Source organism: Bos indicus, unplaced genomic scaffold, assembly GCF_029378745.1.
Source record: "Bos indicus isolate NIAB-ARS_2022 breed Sahiwal x Tharparkar unplaced genomic scaffold, NIAB-ARS_B.indTharparkar_mat_pri_1.0 scaffold_78, whole genome shotgun sequence".
Taxonomy (NCBI): domain Eukaryota; kingdom Metazoa; phylum Chordata; class Mammalia; order Artiodactyla; family Bovidae; genus Bos; species Bos indicus.
The window spans coordinates 106,039-113,291 of NW_027223737.1; the positions used below are offsets into that span (position 1 = coordinate 106,039).

The 7,253-nt window shown below is 47.2% G+C and overlaps 1 long non-coding RNA gene across 11 annotated transcripts in view; it reads left to right on the forward strand.

Moving 5' to 3' along the window:
* The window catches only part of LOC139182080 (uncharacterized), a 55,620-nt gene extending 50,444 nt beyond the window's left edge, over nt 1–5,176 (forward strand). For all 11 annotated transcript variants that reach the window (XR_011565647.1, XR_011565653.1, XR_011565660.1 and 8 more), the window contains one exon: nt 3,489–5,176. This is a non-coding gene — a long non-coding RNA (uncharacterized lncRNA). The remainder of the gene's footprint in view (nt 1–3,488) is intronic.
* The last annotated feature ends 2,077 nt before the right edge of the window (nt 5,177–7,253 follow it).

Genomic DNA, 7,253 nt, shown 5'->3' on the forward strand with positions numbered 1-7,253 from the left:
TGGTGGAGAGATCTGACAGACTGTGGTCCACTGGAGAAGGGAATGGCAAACCACTTCAGTATTCTTGCCTTGAGAACCCCATGAACAGTATGAAAAGGCAAAATGATAAGATACTGAGAGATGAATTCCGCAGGTCAGTAGGTGCCCAATATGCTACTGGAGATCAGTGGAGAAATAACTCCAAAAAGAAGGAAGGGATGGAGCCAAAGCAAAAAGAATACCCAGCTGTGGATGTGACTGGTGATAGAAGCAAGGTCCGATGCTGTAAAGAGCAATATTGCATAGGAACCTGGAATGTCAGGTCCATGAATCAAGGCAAATTGGAAGTGGTCAAACAAGAGATGGCAAGAGTGAATGTCGACATTCTAGGAATCAGCGAACTGAAATGGACTGGAATGGGTGAATTTAACTCAGATAACCATTATATCTACTACCGCAGGCAGGAATCCCTCAGAAGACATGGAGTGGCCATCATGGTCAACAAAAGAGTCTGAAATGCAGTACTTGGATGCAATCTCAAAAACGACAGAATGATCTCTGTTCGTTTCTAAGGCAAACCATTCAATATCACAGTAATCCCAGTCTATGCCCCAACCAGTAATGCTGAAGAAGCTGAAGTTGAACGGTTCTATGAAGACCTACAAGACCTTTTAGAACTAACATCCAAAAAAGATGTCCTTTTCATTATAGGGAACTGGAATGCAAAAGTAGGAAGTCAAGAAACACCTGGAGTAACAGGCAAATTTGGCCGTGGAATATGGAATGAAGCAGGGCAAAGACTAATAGAGTTTTGCCAAGAAAATGCACTGGTCATAACAAACACCCTCTTCCAACAACACAAGAAAAGACTCTACACATGAACATCACCAAATGTTGGTCAACACCAAAATCAGATTGATTATATTCTTTGCAGCCAAAGATGGAGAAGCTCTATATAGTCAGCAGAAACAAGACCAGGAGCTGACTGTGGTTCAGATCATGAACTCCTTATTGCCAAATTCAGACTTAAATTGAAGAAAGTAGGGAAAACCACTAGACCATTCAGGTATGACCTAAATCAAATTCCTTATGATTATACAGTGGAAGGGAGAAATAGATTTAAGGGCATAGATCTGATAGCTAGAGTGCCTGATGAACTATGGACTGAGGTCCGTGACATTGTACTGGAGACAGGGATCAAGACCATCCCCATGGAAAAGAAATGCAAAAAAGCAAAATAGCTGTCTGGGGAGGCCTTACATATAGCTGTGAAAAGAAGAGAAGTGAAAAGCAAAGGAGAAAAGGAAAGATATAAGCATCTGAATGCAGAGTTCCAAAGAATACCAAGAAGAGATAAGAAAGCCTTCCTCAGCGATCAGTGGAAAGAAATAGAGGAAAACAACAGAATGGGAAAGACTAGAGATCTCTTCAAGAAAATTAGAGATTCCAAGGGAACATTTTATGCAAAGATGGGCTCGATAAAGGACAGAAATGGTATGGACCTAACAGAAGCAGAAGATATCAAGAAGAGGTGGCAAGAATACACAGAAGAACTGTACAAAAAAGATCTTCAAGACCCAGATAATCACGATGGTGTGATCACTGACCTAGAGCCAGACATCCTGATGTGAAGTCAAGTGGGCCTTAGAAAGCATCACTACGAACAAAGCTAGTGGAGGTGATGGAATTCCAGTTGAACTCTTTCAAATCCTGAAAGATGATGCTGTGAAAGTGCTGCACTCAATATGCCAGCAAATTTGGAAAACTCAGCAGTGGCCACAGGACTGGAAAAGGTCAGTTTTCATTCCAATCCCAAAGAAAGGCAATGCCAAAAAATGCTCAAATGACCGCACAATTGCACTCATCTCACATGCTAGTAAAGTAATGCTCAAAATTCTCCAACCCAGGCTGTAGCAATATGTGAACCGTGAACTTCCTGATGTTCAAGCTGGTTTTAGAAAAGGCAGAGGAACCAGAGATCAAATTGCCAACATCCGCTGGATCAAGGAAAAAGCAGAGAGTTCCAGAAAAACATCTATTTCTGCTTTATCGACTATGCCAAAGCCTTTGACTGTGTGGATCACAATAAACTGTGGAAAATTCTGAAAGAGATGGGAATACCAGACCACCTGACCGTCCTCTTGAGAAATCTGTATGCAGGTCAGGAAGCAACAGTTAGAACTGGACATGGAACGACAGACTGGTTCCAAATAGGAAAAGAAGTTCGTCAAGGCTGTATATTGTCACCCTGCTTATTTAACTTCTATGCAGAGTATATCATGAGAAACGCAGGAGTGGAAGAAACACAAGCTGGAATCAAGATTGCCGGGAGAAATATCAATAACCTCAGATATGCAGATGACACCACCCTTATGGCAGAAAGTGAAGAGGAACTCAAAAGCCTCTTGATGAAAGTGAAAGTGGAGAGTGAAAAAGTTGGCTTAAAGCTCAACATTCAGAAAACGAAGATCATGGTATCCGGTCGCATCACTTCATGGGAAATAGATGGGGAAACAGTGGAAACAGTGTCAGACTTTATTTTTTTGGGGTCCAAAATCACTGCAGATGGTGACTGCAGCCATGAAATTAAAAGACGCTTACTCCTTGGAAGGAAAGTTATGTCCAACCTAGATAGCATATTGAAAAGCAGAGACATTACTTTGCCAACAAAGGTCCGTCTAGTCAAGGCTATGGTTTTTCCTCTGGTCATGTATGCATGTGAGAGTTGGACTATGAAGAAGGCTGAGCACTGAAGAACTGATGCTTTTGAACTGTGGTGTTGGAGAAGACTCTTGAGAGTCCCTTGGACTGCAAGGAGATCCAACCAGTCCATTCTGAAGGAGATCAGCCCTGGAATTTCTTTAGAAGGAATGATGCTAAAGCTGAAACTCCAGTACTTTGGCCACCTCATGTGAAGAGTTGACTCATTGGAAAAGACTCTGATGCTGGGAGGGATTGGGGGCAGGAGGAAAAGGGGACGACAGAGGATGAGATGGCTGGATGGCATCACTGACTCGATGGACATGAGTCTGAGTGAACTCTGGGAGTTGGTGATGGACAGGGAGGCCTGGTGTGCTGTGATTCATGGGGTCGCAAGGAGTCGGACACGACTGAGCGACTGAACTGAACTGATGATAAGGTAGTCAAAGAGAGGAATCATATTTCCTTAACACAAACTGTTGATGCTAACAAAGCTTGGTACTTGAGATTATTTCCAGCTCTTGTGTCCTTTCCTCAAATCAGATAGGTTGACTCCCCTTGGAATTGTAGCCCAGAAGGAACTTATGACGCCTTGTAGATCCCCACCCACATGCACCTGCCTTTGATCTAGGAAAAACAACTTTAGTCAAGAATGTCTTTACTCATAGAAGTGAGAAAATGCAGAAAGAAAGGAAACTGTCAAGTCAAAGTAATAATATCGTAGCTATTAAACAAACTCATGGACTGTTAGTTCTTCCTCAAGGGCTATCGATAATATTCTGAGCCAGGACCTTTGACCCCTTTTACAGAATCTTAAACCCCTGCCAGATGGAAGAAGTGAACGATGCCGCCCACAAGCAGGAAGACCTGAGACCACCTGGAAGCACAAGGGTGATGCTGCTGTTCCCCGAGACCTCATCACAGACCCAACAGAAGAGCATCCTCGAGTTGATCAGGCTCTCCTCCTTGAACACTATAAGACTCCTCAAAACCCTCCAGGACCAGACACACGGCCTTTCATTTATTTTGATATTTTATTTATTTATCTATTTATTTGGCTGCCTTGGTTTTGATTTGCAGATGTGGGATAGTCCCTACCTCTGGTGGGATCTTGCTTTTAGTGCAGAGACTCACCAGCTGTGGGGTGAGGGCTCGCCTGCTTCTGGGCTGGGAGATCTTAGATTCCCCACCAGGGACTGAACCCACGTCCACTGCATTTCAAAGTGGACCCTAAACCACTGGACCCCCAGGGAAGTCCCAGGACACAGTCTTGAGGGCAATTTGCCTGCTTGGTCCCCCGTGTGTGGCTAAGCAGTAAAGCTAGTTTTTCCATTTCACTTAAATCTCTCTCTCTCAGATGTAATCTGGTGCCAGTACAGAGGCCCAATTTTGGCAAGGAGATCTGGAGGGAAGCCAGGAGCAATGGGAAGAACAGGGTCCTGGGGGCAGGAGGGCTGAGGGACCTGAATCCCAGCGGGGTGGAAGGCTGCGAGGTGCCAAACGGGACATTCCGGAGGGGAGCCCTGAGGACGCGTCCTGTGGGCAGCAGGGGCGGCGCCCGCACAGACGGGCTCCTGATCTCAGCAGAGGGGCCAGAGGAACCCGGGCGGCCCCGAGACGAGTCGGGGGCACAGGGCCCGGGCGCCAGTCTGCTAGGGACAGAATAGGGTCAGAACAGAGGGAAGGAAAAGCTCTGCGCCACGGAGGAGTCCCCGGAGTATAAGGCCCTCCCCAGAGGGGAAGCGTGTGGACGACGACGGTGTGAACTCCAAGAAGCTCCGTGCTTCCCAAGGCGGGGCCCAGGAGGCTGGCGGTTCCAACAGTGCCAGATGCACCTGAGGCCTCTATTTGCCTCAAGGAGGGAAACTGGGAATGCAGCCCCGTCCCTCCCCCATCAGAGTTACTCCTCACCCTGACTTTCCCCCCCATCCTTCAGGGCAGTGCCCCTCTCTTCACTCCCTGCCCCCTAAACTCATCTCCCATCCCCAGCTTTTCTAGATTCTTCTGGGCTCTGCACGCTCCTAGGCCTGCCCCATCCTCGATTCTCTGCCCCTCCCCGCTCTCCAGGTTCTAGATTTCAGACACGCTGGGACCTGGGCTGCAGTGCTTCCGCGTGGACACACATCTTGAGCCACAGACAAGAAGGAAACGACAAGGGACTAAAAATAATGCTACATACATGAACAGCTGGGGCAAATGATGCACGAGATAAAAAAAGAAAAATGATCAAAACTCCAGTCACCCCTTTGGAGCTGGAGAACTAAAGCAGGATGCTGGATGTGATGCCTGCACACATCCCACCAAGGGGCTGGGCAGACCTGGCATTCATCCCTCCTGCCCAATGCTGGACCCAGCCTACCCTCACCCCACTTAATGGACCAGATTTCCCATGTGCGCCCTGATACTCCCCCAACCCCCCAGGAGCAAACAAGGCAACTTGTCACTTGTTTGACTCCCTTCCTCATGCACCCAGAGCCCCAATAAAACCTTGTCTGAATATCCTGTCTGGCCTCTTATCAATGTCTATTGACTTAGGATTCCAAGAACCCTGGTGGGTAACATACCCTTCCGGCTCTGCACACTCCTAGGTCAACACCCTCCTCCCTTTCCTCCCTCGTCCCTCCCTGTGTTCTAGACGCTTCTGTCCTCATGCCATCCCTTCCCTGGACCCTGGATCTGTTTTGCTTCCACTCTGGTCTCAGTTTAGTTCACCTACTCACACATCTCAGCATCTCTCAAACTCGGTTGAAGCACGACTTCGACTTCTGAGGTGGGCTTTGGCTTTCCTACAGAGCTTCTCCAGATGCTGCAGGCCCCACCCAGACCCCCTCTAAGAGAAATCCTGCCCTTCTCAGTCTGGTCCCAGCTGGAGCCTGGAAAGCCTGCCCTCTGTCCCACACTCTAGACCCCACCCCAAGACCTCTCACCATTGGCCTCCCTCACTTCCCCTGGGCTCGAGTCCAGCGACCCTTTACTCACACACCCAGGCTCAACTCACTTTCTTTGTTTTAAATTCTACAATTATTTTGTTGACAATTTTGAAAGCCACTTTCCATTTACAGCTCTTACAAAGTATTGCCTATATTCCCATGTTGTACGCTCCATCCTTGAAGCTGTCTTAGGGCTTCTCAGGTGGCACTAATGTTCAGGAATCTGCCTGCCAATGCAGGACACACAGGAGACACGGGATCGATCCCTGGGTAGGGGAGATCGCCTGCAGAAGGAAATGGCAACCCAATCCCAGTATTCTTGCCTGGAAAATTCCATGGACAGGGGAGCCTGTCTTCCTCCCAACAGTTTGTACCTCCCACTCCTCCTCCGCTGTATTGAAGCCCCTGCCCTCCCACTGGAAACCACTAGTCATTCAAACTATCAGTGAGTCTGCTGCTTTTGGTTGCACACGCCACCTTGCTTATTTTGTCAGGTCCTCATATCAGTGACTCCTACATGATCTGTACCTATTTTCTCCCATTCATATGTCATTGCTCTCTAGTTGGTGTTTTCCTTTGTTATGCAAAATTTTTCAGCTTAATTAGGTCCAGGAAGATCCACTGGAGAGTAGATAGGCTACCCACTCCAGTATTCTTGGGCTTTCCTTGTGGCTCAGCTTCTAAAGAATCCGTCTGCAATGCTGGAGACGTGGGTTTGATCCCTGGCTTGCAAAGATCCCCTGCAGAAGGGAAAGGTTACCCACTCCAGTACTCTGGCCTGAAGAATTCCATGGACTGTGTAGTCCATGGGGTTACAAAGAGTTGGACATGACTGAAGTGACTTAGCATACAATCTTATAAAATTTTTTTATTTTTTAATTGGAGGAAAATTGCTTAACAATGTCATGTTGGTTTCAGCCATGCAACAATGTCAATCAAGTCATAATTATATTTGTATCCATGTATCCCATCCCTCGAGAACCTCCCCCCACGCCATCCCACCCCTCTGGCTCATCACAGAGTGCCGGGTGGGCTCCCTGTACTATCTAGCACCTTCTCAGTCTATCTGTCTGAGACTCGGCTGTGTATCTATGTCGATGCGACTTTCTCCATCTGCCCCACTCTTTCCTTCCCCAGTCCACCAGTCTCTTCTCTATATCTGTGTCTCCATTCCTTCCCTGAAAACAGGTTCATCAATACTGTTTTTCTAGATTCCATATATATCATTCAGTTCAGTTCAGCTGCTAAGTCGTGTCCGACTCTTTGGGACCCCATGAATCGCAGCACACCACGCCTCCCTGTCCATCACAGTCCAACTTATTTGTTGTTCTCTGACTTACTTCACTCAGTATGACAGGCTCTAGGTTCATCTACCTCACTACAACTGACTCAACTTTTTTCCTTTTTATAGCTGAGTATTATTCCATTGTATATACATACCACAACTTCTTTATCCATGGACATCTAGGTTGCTGCACAGGGAGAATAGACTTTTTGATGACGGTCATTCTGACCAGTGTAGAGTGAAGTGAAGTTGCTCAGTCGTGTCTGACTCTTTGCGACCCCGTGAACTGGAGGCCTACCAGGCTCCCCCATCCAGGGGTTTTTCCAGGCAAGGAGGGTGAAAACTTATTCTAGTACTGA